We start from the raw sequence: 19,424 nt of genomic DNA on the forward strand, positions 1-19,424 counted from the left end.
TCTTTTTTTTTCTTTTTTCTTTTTGTGTCATCCTCTTCAGATTCCTTGTAGCCATATGGCTGTTGCTTAACACTGAGTTCGGCTTTAAAACTTTTCAAAATGAAAAATGGTTTTATGTAAAAGGTGAACCATGATTACTCCCTCCATTGGAGGTCTTTTTTGGGGGGGCGGGGTAATATCTGGAGAAATCCCTTGTATTTCTCCATATAAACCAAATCGTCAACTTAAAAAAAATAATAATAATAATAACCTTTCAACTGCCACCTTAAAATACACACCTAACCTGTTTTTGTGTTTTATGTGAGTGTCTTGCTTACAGAGTGGTATAGTGGTTTGGTGGTGTTCTCTTAAGCCTAAAGGCGTAAGTTCAAACCGAGCTCAAGTCGGTGGATTTTCTAGATACAAAAACCTACCGCGTTCAGTTCTTAAGATTATGCGACATGTAAAAGATTCCTTCGATTTTTCGTTTCGCTTTGAATACTATTGGCAATATTCAACTCATAGTGCAATTTCGCATCGAAGAGAGCCCGGTGCCTCCATGTGGTGGGGACAATCTTGGTTATCTTGGCTTCAAGATTTTGATGGTAATGTCCCCCCCTCCCGATTGGGGGAAATGAAATAACAGTTTCCGGTATCTGATGAATGCATTTAACCTGTAAATGGTTATAGTTGCCACTATTCTGCTCCATTAGAAAAGAAAAACAAATGTCATTGTTTTTATATTTCGTGTTGTTTGTATTGGAGTTGGTTTTGGGTTTTAACTCCTTTTATCTTGGAAGTTAGTTTAACACGAAAAATGTACCAAGACGTCTCCTTCTGTTGGGTTATTTTGTTTATGTTAGGGAACATAACCAAAATTACAACCAATTACATAACCAAGTATTACATCGTAATCCTCTAAACCAAGGCAAAATAAATAACCTCCCAACTATACAAAAAACATATTTAGACTAAAAATAAGCAATGAATATCAAAACTATCTTTCTTTTAAGGTAGATAAAGCATTTTCTATTTTTGCAATGAACAGTTCCAATCGCAACTACTAGAAGTTGTTAAATCATACCAATTTAAATCTTTGAAAAGCTAAAAACAAAGATTCTCTCACAGGAAATTCTTCGACTCCCACAACTTATGAGACTGATCGCAGATCATCATTGAATTTACTAATAGTTTCAGAAATGCTCCATAAACCATCGGCAAATGAGAGAAGATCTTTTATGTAAGGGCATGATTACAACTAGGAAATTTGCAAACAAGAGAACAAATTTGAAGAACGTCAATTAGCCAGATGCGACATAAAGCTTATGTTTACTTATGCTATGTAGCGTATAATGACTCTCGTAATAAATTGTTTCGTAAACTTTATTTTTATTTAAAAGAATGTAGCGGTAATATTTAATCAAATCTAGTAAATGAAGCTGAGCATTTTGTATCGCAATAATTCCTATTTTTTAGTCGGGTATTAGTTTATAATGTCTTATGCAACTATTTTTTGGTAAAAAAAACCTAATGTAATTAAAATTTAGAAATTAAAAAGAGATATAGAAATTATTTTAAAATTATTTTGTATTTAGAATGACTTTCAGATAAATTCCTTTTAGTTCAGAAATCAAAAAGCTCCAAATGAAAGAAAAAAATAGAATTGAAATAAAACTCCATTTGTAAGGAAATTCCACCCCAATAAATGCCTTTCCACTGAATTCTTCAGAAATCGAATTGATTTTCTTTAGCGCATATAGATTAAGTAATGGAAAACGGAATTTCTAGATTTCCTTGATCTTTTACGCTAAAATGTACTTCTATATTTAAGCTTAGATAATTTAATATATTGAAGAAGTTTTTAATATTCATGAAGATATGTCTAGACGAAATCTGTGTTTCCAAAAAAGTTTACTTATATATATATATATATATATATATATATATATATATATATATATATATATATATATATATATATATATATATATGCGTGTGTGTGTGTGTGTGTAAATTGTTTTATATGTTAATGTGAAATAAAGAATATTTTCAGACTTTTTTAGATATCTTTGCAGTATGAATGTTGACAGTCACCATCAGATATTGACAATCACCATGTTTTGGACATTCGCGCTGCATATACTCGAGTAACATATTAAGATTTTAACGATATAGGCGTCATAAAACTAATGCTAAATAACTCGAACATATAAATGTTTCTCTATCCCATACATATGTCTCTATCCGTGAAATTATGTGTACGATTAATCCCCCCTTGCTTTTATGCTCATAAAAATAATCATGTTCGAACTATGGTTAGTAACTATGATCCGAAGTTCTAAAAGATACTTTAGAGAGAAAAAAAAAGTCAATCGTAACTCACAGGATTATGTACCATTCTGCATAAATAAATTTGACTACAGCGCTACGGGAGTACATTTATGCAAGTTTGTTGTTGTTATTGTCTTGCGCCAGCTAAGCTGGCAATTTTGGCGTGCACTACTTCACTTTTTGAACTGCACTGTTGGTGTCTGAATTCTACAGTGCACACATGCTATGAGGACCCGTTAATAAGGTAGGCAACCATTCAAATCATAACAACACATTCACACAAAGAAAGGATAAGGACAGGAGAGAGAAAGTACTTCCGTGCACGAGCCGGGATTCGAGCCCGGAACCTCCCCATCGCGATTAGCCTCCTTTGATCATCAGACGGGCGGCATTTATTCAAGCTTCGTAAATGGTGGTGTATTTTCTTACATTCGCCAGGTGACTAAAAGGGTTTTTACAGTAAATAGACAAATCCACGGTTTTTATTTTATATCCCGTACTGAACTCTATTAGACAGGTAGTATATGGGATGAGTTATGTGCTTTATATCAAAACGTAGTTTAAAAAAAACTACACTTCATGCAATAAACTAGTTTGTTGAGTTGAAATTCGGGCGAAGAAGTATTACTTGATCATCACAACAAATTAGTTTTTTTTTTTTAATTAGGGCGGGATTCTAAGCCACAGTTGTGTTGCATTGAAATCAGGGGGGGGGGGGGACATGTATTTTAGCATGGTTAATCACATTGTCGTATAGATTTTTTCTCAAAAGAGTATTTTTCTTAAGGGGGAGGGATGGATACTCCAGAACTTCTAAATACTTTATCAAACTTCCAAAGTGAAACATAATTTTGACAAAAAAAAAAAAATAATAATAAAAAAAAAAAGAGAGAGATCTGCAGCGGAAAATATACAAAGTCAGTTCTGCTGTTATCCCCCCCCCCCCCCAAAAAAAAATTAAAAAACAAACAATAAGTTAAATAACATATTTAAAAAAAAAAATCAAAGATTGCATTTTTAAATTCCTTATGTCGAAAGGGAGCGTATACTTCACACAGGTCAGCTAGTTTCTTAATTACTTATTAAGAAACACTTTAGGTAAAAATTCCTAATAAACAATATATACTTTTTTCTTCAACTTGCTTCTTGGTGCAGGCGTAAAGTTATTTGTCGTTGTATCTTGTAAAGTAGATTTTCAAGCCAAAATGCAATGTAATGAAATGTTCGCAACAGGAATTTACCATATCCCACAGAGTTAAGTAAGAAGCCTTCGAATGTTATTGATGGTGCTATCAAAATGTCACGCTTATAGAAACTCGTTTTAAGAATAAATCTGGCAAAATAAGAGCTACTGCATTTTTTCAAACGCTTTCTTTTGTACATAGGAACCAAAGCAACCAATGTTATACTTTCACCATATTCAACTCAGAATATTTTTTTTAACGAAGTTGTAAACTTTACGGTGTATTAATATGTATTGTGATGCAGAGTCCTAGAATTGCGTTACAGTAAGCACATTTAGTAACGTCCAAAAATTTTTTTATACTAGTTCAATGAATTTTAGTGGTTAGCTGAAACAACTAATGTCACTTTTGATGAAAGTACAATCAAAAACAGGTTTAAATTGCATAAACATTCCTAATTTAGCAGGAGGCAACTAATTTCTTGGAGTGTTAAAATTTTCACTGGACTCTTGCGTTAAAATTCGACAGAGTCATAAAAAAATTAAAAACCTAAAGACAATTTTTTGAAAAACTGATATTTTTGACATTGGATGATGTTGTTCACACTTAATATATAAAAATCTTCTGTGCGGACGTTTGTCACCATAAGGCTTTTAAACGGCTGGATTGATTTTGATCAATTTTTTTGTGTGTAATGAAGTTGTGGCAAGCATGGTTTCGAAGCGCGATGGATCGAATCGGAAACGTTTTTGCTAATTAATTAACTAATTTAAGCATTGGATGGCTATATCTCCCAAATAATTAATATTTATTTTAAACTATTGTTGAGCGAGAACTGAAATAAATATTTAACCCGTTGCCAAAGGACAATAAGAAAGCCAGTTCTGCTTTTTGTAATGAAATTTCCTACTGTGATATGTCAATTGAGAATAAATAAAACGTAGAGAGAGAGAGTGAAGCCTTCATTTCTTAAAAGCAACGATTTCAGGTCCCGAGATATATTTTAAAGTAAAGTACTGGTAAAGTAAAGTTCACGCAAAACGTGTGTTCTGTCGTCGTAGTTGATCCATGTGACCGAATCGGTGCTTTAGGTTTTCCTAACCATATGATCAGAAAGACCGTCCCCAGCAACATTTGTTTCTCAGCTCAATCCATCTGAGTTTTGGCACCAATGTCAAGAATACTTTAATAATAAATTGATTAGTTTGATAATTCTCAAAGGAAAAGATGATGGAATTTAAAGACGAAATAAATTTTATTTTCATCCAGATAAATTACAGCAGGGTAGTTATGTACACAAAAGATCAGTGCAGTGGAAAATATGGTGGAAAGAACAAATTGGGCAATATTTGAAGTTTTAAAAGTTTTCGTTCAAAAGATCGGACCGCTAATCAGTCGAAGTTGGCTTCGCTCACTGATCGGGTGGATTACAGTAACGTGGTGGCTTGGCGACTTTTGGCTTTAAACAACAGAGTTGCGTGATCATTTGTTTACATTTTAAAGCTACTGTTAATGTACTTTATTGTATTTTTTGTTTATTTTGCGAAATATTTTGAATTGCAAAGAATTGTCGTTTTTCGTTTTTAAAGAGTGTTTCGTCACTTTAATTGAAGAATGTGTTTATTTTACATTGGGGGGGGGGGAGTGATTTTCGCTTATTCAGAGAACTGTTTTTACCTTTATCAGTTTTTTAAACGATAGCTTTTCGATTGTTTTATTCTTTTTCATATGGAAGATGTTGCAGCAGGATTTTCCGTGTGTTCTAGATGGGTAGTTAGTTTTTTACACTTAATATCTGAGGATGCTTCTTATCCTTTGAGTATGGCTGAAGGAACAAACCATCAAGTACGGGAGAAAAATAGTTAATAAAACAACTGCCCAGTGGGATTAGATAAATCAAGCTGTAATAAATGCACGCATTCTAACACCAAGCAGCTGAAAACATTTTCTTTTTACTTATTTTTTTCAACAAAACGGTTCAAACACTTGATAATTTATTGAAGTTTTTTAACTTTTCAATTTACAAAGTTTGAACAGAACAACATCTGTCGGGTCCTCTAGTTTAAATATATATTCAATGGAAAAAAAATGTTCCGTGAAACAAAATGGCTAGTCCAAACTTTTGGTTTATCTATTGCTCACGTGACTTGATAAAACTAATTTCAAAGAAAAAAAAATGTTCACCATTTCCATGCGTAGATAACAAATTTTTCATCATTATCATAAATGACAGAGTCATCACCCTTTCAACAGATTCTTGTTAAGAGAAAACTCACAAAACTTTTGACACGCATCAATGTTTTCCTATTAAAGCTAAATCCTCATTATAGAAGTTTCAGGCAGAAAACTTCTGTCACTTCCCACATTTTCGTTTTTTTCTTTAAATTTGAGTCGTCGCATTAGCTCGGGCCCTTCTCTCATTTGCATTTAAGTGTGTGCCATCTTACCAGTTTCAATCTTGCATACATTGTTAACGTAAGTCATGAATTTCGTGTCACATGAGGTAGAAAGAGATCAAATGAATATTTAAGAATTACGGTGAAAGGGGGAAATGTATTCAAGAATTTTGGTATAACTCGTGGTAATCATTCTTAATAAACATTTCCGAGAATCACATACACACGGTGATTACGTCAAATGCATATTTCGTGTTTCATAACGCGGATAGAATTCCAAAGAATTAAATTTCCTTGAAATCTGCAAAAAGTTAAAAGAAGTAATGTGATGATATTCAACGTATAACATATCTGGTGTCTTTAACTTTGTTTTGTTTATATTTTGAATGATATGTGTTATTTCTCAAAGGTGTTTTTGTAACAACGCCTAACATCATCAATACTTTATCGAATTTCATAAGTAAGGCATCATTAAAAAAAAAATCTCTGTTTTCACCAAAAATAAAGAGACAGTTAAGATTTTGTTGTTTTAAAAAAATTATTATGTTTTTAATTTTTAACCACGCATTGCTTCAACACATTGCATCCCAAAATTGAGACCTATAGGCTCAGATAGTTGGGGCGTCATGCTGATAATGCAATGTTCGTAAGATCGAACCCCCATGGCTGCAGAATTATCATTTTGCAGACTTATTTTCTTCAGCAGAATTCTGATCCAAATTTCCATAGAGATATGATCCAAACTCAATGTAGGATTCTAGGTTCTTCTGTTGTTTAAATCGGGAAACAAATTATTATTTTAACATAGTAAATCATATTATAACTTTTTTAAAAATATTTTAACATAATGGATTTTAATTTAGACACTAAGAAGCAAAGGGATAAAAATGCCAAAATAAAAAATTTGGAGATAACCAACACAAATGGTAGGTGAGTCTCTCCTCTGTTTTGGGGCAAGAGGTAGTACTTATAGCCCTGGTAGGTGATGCTATACAGTATAATTTAGAAAATACACCATTTAAAGCCAACCTACGACTTTATCTTTAAACTCGTTTTACTGAAGATTTAAAAAAATTTCACTTACATCCCCTTGCTTCTCACTGCCTTAATTAATTATTGTTTTATTACGCATTGCTTTAGTGCATAGCAGCCCTAGGTGAAAACCCATTAATTCAGCTAGTAAGAGCTTCCTGCTATTAAGGCCAAGTTAACGGGATCGAGCCTCATCTTATATGGCAGAAAATGTAGTTTTTGAATGTGACTAATATTCTTTAGCTTGAATTTTCATGAAAAAAAGAACACAGCTCATTGGGAGCAGGATTCTAAACTACAGTTGCATTTTATTGAAACCACGGGGACCGGAATTTTTACATAGTAAATCACAGAATAATAAATAGTATTTTTCAAAGGGGGAAAAGGGGGGGGGAGGTTCGCAAGAAGAAACTTTCTTAATACTTCATCAAACGTCAAAAGTAAAACATCATTTAAAGTTTTTTTTCACCTCTTTCAACTAAAAATTACTAACTAGTTACCTTTTTTGTTATTATTTAAAATTTAAAAAAAAAGAAAAAAAAAGTGAAAAACAAAGAGTTTGGAATTTTTTCTGTCGAGCACGAATTATTCGCACAGGTTCACTGGTTATTACATAGTCATTATTTTGTGTAGATGCTATAAACAAGTTGTTCAATAAATTTTCCGTTGCGTAATCTATTTTACTTTATTTAAGAATGAAAGTAGCAGAAATATTGCACACACAAACAATAGTATGCAAAAAAAAAGAAAGAAAAAGTTTAAACTTGTAGCTTTTCCCTTTTTTTCTTTTCTTGCATAAAAATAAAACTTATGATTTTATTACTAGGGGAGCAAAGATTCAATATTGTTTTTCTTTTTCTTATTTTAATTCAATCATATTAATGTCGATTTTTTATATATAATTTATTTATTTATTTATGTATTTTGACACTTTCTAGGAAGCTGTTAAAGTGACAAATTAAATGCTAAATAAACAAATAGACAAAAAGAAAACATGACGTATCGTAATATTATCGCTAAAAAGCGTAAATAAAAATATTAAAGAAATGAGTGGAAAATAAATTATGCATTGTTTTTCGCACCAACTAGAAAGTTCTTGAGATTGCAGTTTTTCTACTTTCGGATGCAAACAGGAGCGTTGAGTTTCTTTTATGTCTTACGTGATATTCTTTGCAGTTATTAAAAATATTTTAAATATACCTTTTTAAATAAATGCTCTTTCCTCATCTGCGTTTAATTAAAAAGAGCCGAAAATATATTTTTTTTATTATTGTTTTTCGCAGCAATTAAAAATGTTTTTGATGTTAAAATTGCAACCTTCAGATGCCAACAGAAACGATGAACGCCCTTGCACAAATACAAGTACCATAAATTTTAATATTAAAAATATTTATTAATATACGTGCTTGACAATCATGTGATATCCGGATGAGACTTTAAAATTGCTGAATTCAAGTGGGGGTTGGTTTCTTAGGCCCGCGGCTGCTGCTTCAAATCTGGTCCCAATCGGTGGATTTTCAATATGCAGGACCTCATCAGCGTTCTGTGTCGCATCATTTTGCAGCACATTTAAGCTCTGTTGAATATTCATTTAAATTAAATAATAACGGTAGAGCCGTTTCACATAGCCCAGGTGTCTACACCTAGTTTGAAAATGAGCGTTAAAACTATCAAGTGTTAATGGCTACTTGAAGAGAGAGAAAGGTTCAACACGAAAGAATAGATGCCAGCTGGGCGAAAGCACAAATTCTGCAAATGGAGGGGAACCAATGCAGCAGCTTATTAGAAATAAATGTAAATAGCTGATTATATAGCTGTTCATTGTGAAGCAATAAAAAGTATTGTTAAGAGAAAAAATGTCTGCAGTAGAAAATTAGGGTTTCCATAATTCACATTGATGAAATGAACAACATTGATGAAATAAACATTGGTGATATTCAAACAGCACAAAAGGTCATTGCACTTTGAAAAATGTGCTTATTGGGAAAAAAAATGGTTTTGTGGATACCATTAATGGCAGTGATTTCTGACTACAAAATAACGGCTTTCAGTTTTAATATAGTCGGAAGCATCATACTACTGTGGGATGGTATACGGCAGGAAATAAATTTTCGAGATATTTGAAGAAAAGGGTCTTGTTTTCCCTAGTAAAATTAGAAAAATGTTAGAATTTGACATTTTTTTACGCTTTTATTTTCTGCGGTAACTATATAAGCAAACTTGTACAATGAAGCTAACCCGTCCACAGGAGTATACGCAAGTAAGCATCATATAATAGTAAAAGCAAGCCCTATCATTTTAGCTAGCAAATGTGTACTGCATTGTCGTGCAACATGTTACAAACATTTTACATGGTTGTCTTTAGAAGTGTAAAATAATATAAATGAGGCATTAGAATACGTTCTCTAATTGATTATGGTAAGTGAGTAGTTTCAGGATATACTTTTTTTTTATAAGTTTCTGAGACAACCACTGGTTAAAACATAGATGAATTTGCAATTTTGGTTTTCGATATAAAACTGTTTCGCTATGACGAATCAGTCTAAAAAACATTGGCACTATACAAACAAGCAGTGATTTATAAGATTAATAAGAAAAAAACCTTTTCCGGGATTCGTGATGATTTGTGTTTATAATATGTATAAGAGTTATTTTTATACATGCATTTTGATTGGTTCTCGAGCCTTGATTTAGCTCTTCGAAAAAAAACTTCCGCATGTTTCCCAATTTAATCTTGATTACGAAGTAAATAGCGACACTGGTATTTGCGATCACTAAATAATGATCTGTAGAATGAAAATGTGGAGTACAAGAGAATTGTGCAAAAATAAATAAAAACACAGTACTTTCTTGAATTGGCATAAATGAAAATGTTGATTGATATCCAAAAAACGGAACTATCCATATTTTCGTTTTAGGTTTTATTAAAACCAAACTCTCCGAATGAGAGAATTATTATTGTCAGGAAGATTGAAACGATTTTTTTTCTTTTCAATATTTATGAATTCTCAGTTATCACCAGAAACTAATTTGGGATCCTACAAGCGGATTGAATGCAAAATAATGACTACTGAATACTAAGAAATGGATACTCCAGCGACTAATTTTGAAAAGTTGAGATTTTCTGTAAAAGTTTCTCCTAAAAGGTACAATGAATTTTAAGCTAAATCCATTGAACTATAAAGGATGACAAAAATTTAACCCGTTATAAAAATCATTATTAAAGAACCCTCAGATATTATGCATCTGAAAAAAGAACTATTTTCTGCATCATTTACATTTATTTTACGAATAATTTTTGAATGCTTATATGTTTCTTTCAACTAGCTCAGTTCTAAATTCTGAAAATAAGATTTTCATCTTAAAAATGAAGACCATTTAATCTCAGCTACGGTAATATTCAGCCGCCAATTTAAACTCTGTCAGATACCTGAATCAACCAACAAGAAGCCTTCCATCGGTGCGTCGGACGAAACTTCGGATTTGTTCGTGGGTACGAAGAGATTCGACGACTATTAGACGTTCAATGAAGTGTATGTGTTAACCAGTTTACCTTAATAGATGCTTTTCTTGTGAATATTTAAGTGCAATAAATGGAAGTTTCTGGAGTACAAATCAAGTAAACACTATTTTTTACCATTACCTTCATTGAAACTAACTAAATAAACGTTTAACATCTAGTGCTTTTTGTTTTTTCATGCGTTTGCATGCTTCAAGCTGCAACGTTAGAATATGTAAAACTTTTGTCTCTTTCTTTTTCTTTTGTTAGGTTTTGCATAAAAATGAAGTAAACACTTCTTACATCTCATTCAAGTTGCACCATGTTTATCACATTTATAAAATCCTTCACAAATGCCATATTGAGTGTCAATGCAATTGAAGTTCTCATCCGTTCATGCGTAAGGTGGCTAATCGACATCAGCCGAACGGGATGAATTAAGAGAAGGGGATGTCTTTCTCGGGTTTTCTTTTATACGTTTTTTTTTCTTATAGGTTTTTTTATAGAACTGGATACACAACTTCTGATCGGTTCCTGGAATTCGATGTAGATTATTAAGGAAGAGATGCTATGGCTTGACATTTCTATGATCAGAAATGGGGGATGTTGCTGTGAAGTTTGCAGTTGATACTCCTTGCTTTGTTCCTCAAGTTTGTGTATCGCCTACTGGGCGATAATTGGAACAATCCAGCAAGCAAATATGACACTTTTACTGTCACTATAAACTTAAATTCAATGATACTTTACCAACAGCACCGTAGTTTTACATAGTGTTAATGAAACAATGCAATGCTGTTAATTATTAATACTATCTATTTTGATACTGAATAGAGTATTTTTATAATTCACTTCTCCGAAATATCAAAAAAAAAAAAAAAAAAAAGGTCACGGCACAAAAACGAGACACACTTGTGTCTTCAAAGTTTTACTGTTGAATGCTGTTGCTGGTGAGTAGGCTTTGAAAAATTCATCGCCTATGTGGCAGTATTAGCCTTGAAGAAATTGCGATGGGCGATATTGGGTACATGGGCCGCCTACCTTATATACGTCGATGGTTATATGCTATATTTCCCCAATTCGAACGTAAAACAAGATTGAAACGAATTAAGTATAAAATAAGAGTATTTTCCGTAATTAGTAACGAACCAGAGATGATAGAAATTCAGAAGAGCTAATTTAAAAAAGGAGATATTCTTACAAATTTTTCCCCTTTTTCTGCAATCAATTTGAATACGTTTTCCATTGGATGGAATTTTATTTTTCTTAAGAGTATGATTGTATTTCCGCCTTTTATTCTTTCATTTCTTATGTGCAACTGCGAAATCTCTTCTGTATTAGAAATCTGGTCAATTGCATTTGCTCGCAATACATCTGCTCCGAATTCTCAGAAGAAAAATGCACTAAATTTTTCACGGAAAAATGAAACCGAAAAAGAAAATTGTCCTTTCTCCAATTTCAAATTTATTCAGTTTTTGAATTTCTTTGATATGCAATACTTTTTTATGATATGGATTTTTTTTAGTTGAGTAACTCAGAATTAGGAAAAGGTCATTCAAAAAAGTGATATATTTTTTAACTTATTAAAATTTATATTTATCAGTAACAAATAGCCATAGTAATAGGTGATGTTTTATAATTTTTCTTTTTTGCTTCTGTATTCAACAAAATGTATTTAATGAACAGTTTTGCATTTTATTATTATTTTTTTCCTTTTGGTTCTTTACTATTTTTCTCTTTTTTGATATTTATATCAGCAAAAAATGCAGAAAACTTGTATTTGAAGTAAATTATATGCCAAAAATACTTTATTTTTCATTTCAAAACAACAAAAACACCTTTCTAATTTTTCCCACAAAGCAGGAGAACCATTTAAAAAAAGTATAAAAAGTTGAAACTGATGTCGGTATTCTGGAGATATGACTTATTAAATCTCTCAAATAAAAAAGCATAAAATGTGACTTTAGATAAAGAGTGGCAACCCCCAATACTTTCTGTTGTTTATATTGAAAGTGAAAAATATTAGCTTGAATTTGTGATCAAATTTAGCTTAACTGGTTGAAAAAAAAAGAGAGATTTTTTTTAATTATTAGCAAAATAGTGATTCCAAAAAGTGATATATAATAGAAATTTTGAAAAAAAAATCTCCAAACGTAAGTGTTGATGCAAAATCTTTAAAAAAAAAAAAAAAAGAGCTCATCTCATAGTTATCTATTTGTAAAAAAAATATAATGGACAAAATCTGAGACATGTTGGCACGGCCGACTATTTAAATTGAGTGATATGACATGGAATGGTCCCTTTGTGACATTGAAAAAGTTCAGAACGCAAACACGCGCACGTAGCGCCAAAACATCTGCGCCGAATCGGGCAGAGTCGAGTCCGCCGAAGCCGAAACGGTCGCGCCGAATCGTAACAAGCTCTGATTTTATCATGACTCTCAGAAATGATTTTTTTTTCTTTTTTGGGTATTATTTTTGGCATATTACGTACATTACATTTAAAAAATCTGATGTGGACAACACTCTACTTCCATTTGCATGTATTAAACAATGCATGATTTTGATTAACTCAAAAAAACAAGGAAACACTTCTCCCCCATAATTCGTCGCGAACCGATGTAAACTAGTATGTTGTGGCCATCACGAAACTTTCTTCTATATCTTTCTTGTGAATTCTGATCAATCCCTATGCTTGAAGAGAATGCAATATTCCCAGCAAAAAAAAAAAAAAAAAAAACTTGACGACCGTCCAAATTCCTGAATTTCCGCAAAAGCAAAGCAAAGAACGACTTGAAAGTTATTTTAAAAGCCTTGCTTGAATTAATTAGATGTTTTATTTGTTAACAAACATAAAATGGCGACAGTTATTAATTTTAAATCATTGCGATAACATTTCCAATTATTTCCCAAAAGTTAAAATCACGTGAAATAAGCAGACGACAATATTACAATTTATCTTTCTTATTGTTGCATTTATAAAGCTATTTTTATTTACCCAAAAAAATCAGCCCCATGGAGCGATTGGCGGCAAAATTGAAACAACGCCTATTTACAAATAGATTTACATTTATTCCTAATTTCATCCAGAACGTAGCATTACTTCTTGAGATATGGCACTCACAATGAAAAAAAAAAAGAACATTCGATTGCGCCACCCCCTTTTCAGGTTTTGACACCAAAATAAAATCAGCTTTTATACCCACTAAGGGCTACTTGCCGATAAATTTTTCTTTCATTCCGTTCAGTATTTCTTGAGATACAGCAGTCACAATTGACGACAAAAACAGTTCTATAGCTCAACCCCCGTTTGAGTTATTGACACCAAAATTGAATCAGCACCTGTTCCTGTTAATGGCAACATATGGACCAAATTTTGTTTAATTCCGCCAGTTACTTCCTGAGGAATAGCAAGCACGCGTAACTCGAAAAACGTCCCACTGTTCCACCCCCCTTGAAGGAATTCGCGCCAAAACCCAATGGACACAAGTTCACATGGGGTACCAAATTTCGTTCGATTTCATGCGGTAGTTTTTGCTGTAGAGTGGCCACAAAAAAATGGTCACACACAGACGTGACACACACACGCACACACACACACACACACACACACACACACACACACACACACACACACACACAGACAGACATTTTCCAAAAATAGTCGAAATGGACTCAGTACACCTTAAAACGTTCGAATCCGTCAAAATTCGAAATTCGAAAATTTTCACGAATCCAATACTTTCTTCTATATATTAGATATAGAAGAAAGTAAAAAGCGCTCTATAGAGATTAATTTTCGCAATATCGGCAGTTTTAATATGATTTTACGCATAACTGTCTAAATATTGCCAACAGCGCTGAATTGAAACCAGACTCGCAAAGTATATTTTTTGGCCAATTTTGTCGCCAACTTGGCGATATTCTAAAAATTTAGGCCGAGATTTCAGTGAATTTTTTTTCGAGAATTCAATGCTTCCATTACTGTGTAAAAGGAAGTAAGAAAGAGTATCAAATACAAAAACATTACTCCTTATTGAATTTTCACTTTTTTTGCCATGTACTTTGGAGAAAAGTGAAGCTAATCCTCCAGTAAAGTTTCTCTTCTATAGATATTCCGAAATAGTATCCCCGAAGAAAGATTTTGTACATTGTTGATGTACATAATTACTTACGCTATAACATATGGCTAAACGAAAAAAAAACTGTTGATCAGTTTTCCCCAAAACCCAAAAAGGACACGTTTTTTTCCCGGTAGATTTTTTGAAATGCATCATTTCGTATTACGATGAATACTTCAAACCATTATATAAACTGAGACTTTTAATTAATAAGTAATAATTTTTGCATTCTTACACAAGAAACTAACGTTCTTTTTACAGCATCATTCCTTTCAGGAAAAAAAAAAAAGAAATCCAAGAAAGCTTAAGGATAACCAACATTAATTTTCTGTCTAATTAGATTTTTCGGAATATAATATTATTAAGCATTAATTTTATATATATCTTCTATTCAAACATTAAAAATATAAAAAAATCCAAATATGTTAATTTCAGAAGGAATTTTCGTACTATCTTTTAAGAAAAACATGAAATATTTGCATTTTAGCTGAAAAAAACGCGGCGTATTTTGTCTCTTAACTGTTTGACATTCTTTAAGATAGTGACAAAAAATACACATTATATTCGTTTGCAACATGACAAAAAAAGTGAAAATTCAATATAAGGAGTAATGTTTTTATTTCAAACTCTTCGCAGAGTGCATTTGTAATGCTTAAAAATGTTAAAATATAATCTGAAGAACTCGTTTATATTCTTCTTTTCTGGTGGAATGCCAAATGAAAGGAAAAAAAAAACTAATTGCTTTTTTTATGGGCATCTGGAAGATTAAAAACTTATAGCTAGGCTACTGCTTTTTCAATTTTTATAAACTTTAGTGATTAAATTTGCAATAATAAAATTTTGCATCATTATGAACTATTTGGATGAGAAAAACAGATGATTATGAAATTATCTTTTAAAAAATGATTGTTTTTGATTTTATGTTTATTTTTGCTTTTTTTTTTGGAATATTTCAATTACGACGTTATAATTGTGTCGCATTTAGAAATTTCTGTAATGCGATATTCAATAACATATCTGAGGAACGGATGCCGAAATAAAGTGATACTTGCTTATACGAAGACAATATTTTTTTTGCATACATTGCCACGTCGAAGAACAGCCAAAAAAACGATATATATATATAATAAATAAATAAAATGAAATACTATTTTTATTGCGTTCATAAAAGTGATTTGAAGAAGACCAACAATCGAAAATGGGAAGGGGCCTCCAATGTGTCCCGAATGGGATCCATTCGAAGAAGTTCTTGATTTTATGACCCACCTGTCCCCCATCACGAAAGTGTTTCTGTTCTTCTGAACCATTCAGATGATAATACGTATGTAAGGCTGTGCAGGTGGCACTCAGCTATGAGAGTTTATTAAAGTGATCAGTATTGCTGTACGTTTGCATATGGTTATGACTGTTGATGGGCGAATGGCATCAGGTGCTGTTCACGGGGAAAAAATCCCTTCTTTTCGAAGTAGAAATGACTGCAGCACTAGATTGAGGTTGGTTTTCTGGTAATTGCTACTTTACCGACATTGTCAATTCTCACACAATGTAATCACTTAATAATGCTCGCGCATTGTTTGACGAAAATTGCCTGCTAAGATTTGTTTTGTCCTCAGCTGATGTAATATTGAATAAATAGATACTAAATAATAGATGAAGGTATACACAGTACTATATAGACTTTTTCTTTATTTTTTCCATCGATCTTAAATTCAGATTTATTGTAAAAACATCCTCATTTCATTTCAGTCTAAAATAAAGCATTTCTTCACCTTTAAGCTCAAATGTTTTGTTAATCTTTATCAATCATAAAAGCCTCGAAAACTTACTTTTGTAGATACTACCATGACTTGCCCAAGGCAGTACTCTGTTGTATCGCAAGATTTTGCTTTGGAGTTCAGATTCACCATTTGTGTATGTGTGCATGATAACACATATGATGGAAAAATAGTTTAAGATCTGTAATATTATTGCAAAAGAATAAAGTCAACACGCAAAAAATTAAATTGAATATTAAAAACATTTTCGCGTCTGAATAAATGTATTTAAAAACTAAACAGAAAAACCTTTAGAGTCACAAAATTCCTTTCTCATACAAAGCATGACTGTGAAAATCAATAAACAAAATCAATAGTTCGCGTTAAGCAACTTTGAGCATTTTGTTCATCTCATTAAGTAAACTTTGGAATACTTAGAAAAACTTTTCTGCCAAAGAGAAAGAAGAATTTAATTCCTCCCACGAAGAATCACATCTTATTTCTCGAAAAGTTTGAATTCACGTACCAGAAAAGTAATTCAAGAAACTATAGGAGACATTTCAAAGACGCCTATGCCCCTATCTTTAAACCTAATTTTTCGTTTTACGAACGGCATTAATGAAATGAGTTTTGGATTTTACTGCCTTTAGTTGATGCTTAAGACGGATTCGCCTTTGTATTAAAATGGACTCATTTGCATTTTTGTGCACTGTGACTAAGTGGATAGTCAGGAGAATTTAGTTGAAAAAGGAAGTCAACTACTTTTCCGATAAGATAATGTCAAATGAAGTTTATTCAAATCTTTTATTGGATGCGTTGAATAAGTTTATTTTAAAAAACTTACAGCTTTAATTACTTTACAGGATTATCATAAATAACATAATGGCTAAGCATTTTTTTTCATTAGACATTAGTTTAGAGTTACCTAGTTAGTTAGCATAGCGTTAAATAACTGAAATGTACTCTAATTTCAGGCTTTGTAGAATTAAAAGAAGGTAATAAGGAGTAGTTTATTTTTCCTTGATTACATTTGTTTGTCAACAGTCATTTGGAAACTTTGAACTTTGTGGGTTGACTTTCCACCATTTAACATTTCTCTAAGTGGTAAACAAATACCGTTCAAGTTGATACCAAACTAGTTTGGAACCCGAGGGTGTGGATCTTAAAGCGTTATTTATTTCTATTTTGTATTTTTCAAGTTTTGTGATTTAGGTTTTTTTTTTTTTTTTTTTGTAATGGATAAGTACTGCACAACTTGACACTATATAATTTGAAAGAGCTTTTTCCCTGCATAGGTCAAATGTGTTTAAAATTTATGGGTTATTTAGGGCAGCAGCTATAAACATTTCTTGTTTAGCGGAAAGCCTAGGCAAAACTCAATTCAAGCACTAAGTTATAAAGTAAAATATCATTAAAATTATTTTGAGTAAATGAGGTCAGCTTTTCAATTATTATATTTACTCTGTTTACGTTTGCTCTGACCAGCAGCCGCCCCCTAGCACCACCTACGAGTATAGCCTTGAAATGTTGTGTGAAACTAGCTTAGCCTTTTACTTGTAAACTTTTAAATATTTATTTAAAAATTTTGTTACGTATATTCTAAGTTTTTTTTCTTATCGTGGGAGCTAAAGTTTCATATTGTCCAGATTGTAAGTTTATAATGATAGTTTTAACTAAATTCATTTTCGTATAGGATTGAGACCGGGTTTTCAATTTAATCACATTCTTCCAAGCAGACGATTTAACTCTTTGTGAACCGAATAAGACTTCTATTCAATATTCACGGTTTTATGAGCGTCAGCGAGCAGAGGGTAGACTCTTATTATTGACATTTCTTTATTTTTCATCCCATTTATCACATGATCTAAAATTATCCGTATGTCTGGACAATTTTGAATCAAGTTATCCATATTAATTTATTTTTATAATAATTAGTTTTAAATTTATTATACGTAGAACGATACTTTAGTGGTTTATGATCAGATCATTTTTATGCCAATGGATGGATGTAACTACTGAAACAATATTTTTAAATTTTGACACGCTGAATGAAAACCTTGGAAAGTCATGAAATTACCGAGAGTTCAATAGTATGCCGCAATAGAGGGAGTTAAGTGCCATCAATGGTACTTTTTACGCTCTTAATTAAGGAAAATACATATTGTTTAAACAAATTTTGCATTAAAAACAAACATCCAAAAGCAGCTTTTAGTCGAAATTTAAAAGCAATACCCAGGGTTTTGAGAAAATAAATATATACCACCTTGTTTTGAACTATTTTTGATGAAATTTTGAGTGGTCGTGTCCTTGCACAAAACAAACACAAATATATGAAAATGCGTTTTAGCCATTGTTAGTAAAGATCATTACTGCTGTTGTTACTGATCTAAAATATTTAAATTGCGATTAGATCAAGTTTTAACACATTTTAAAAATTGTTAAGGAAAACATTGTAGAATATTTGCTCTGCAAAGAGTTATTCAGAAAAACCTTCTTTACGCCATCTTTTTTTACTTTTTTCAAATGCACTCATACCTTTTTTCATTTTCATATTTTAAAGAAAATGGCAAAGCCGAATTTCGAGTGAATCAAATTTTATTGCCTCTTTGTAAAACCAAACGATTTATATTTTATGTTTCCGTAGAAACCTAATGGAGTAATAAAATAATGGAATTTTTTCGAATGCGTCATTAGTTCAAAAAGCGAGGGCCTCATTGAGTAATAGAAATAAAATGGTAATTCCTAATGAATTAGGATTTATTGCGTTTTGAGATTTATCCACGTATATTCGAAAATATATTTCAAATAGGTTAGTAATTCAGTTTTGGTAGAATTGCGCTCTTGAGATATGGGTCATTAACTAAAGTGACATTAAATCTTTTCTACATGTTTTAATGCCCTATAAATATAAGGCAATGTTATTTCTTTTTCTTTGATCTGACGCTTATTTTGATTGCATCTAGAAAAAAAAATTCGATGGTCTCGTATGTTTTTTTTTTTTTTGAGGTATTTGATTTTTTAACAGAAATATCAAAATATCAAATTGCTTGAGCGACACTTTTATAATTTTTATATGGTGATATTTTATTGTAAATTTCCCTTTTTCCACGTTTAAGATTTCAAGAAAAAAAA

This window comes from Uloborus diversus, chromosome 1 (genome assembly GCF_026930045.1).
Source record: "Uloborus diversus isolate 005 chromosome 1, Udiv.v.3.1, whole genome shotgun sequence".
Lineage (NCBI taxonomy): Eukaryota > Metazoa > Arthropoda > Arachnida > Araneae > Uloboridae > Uloborus > Uloborus diversus.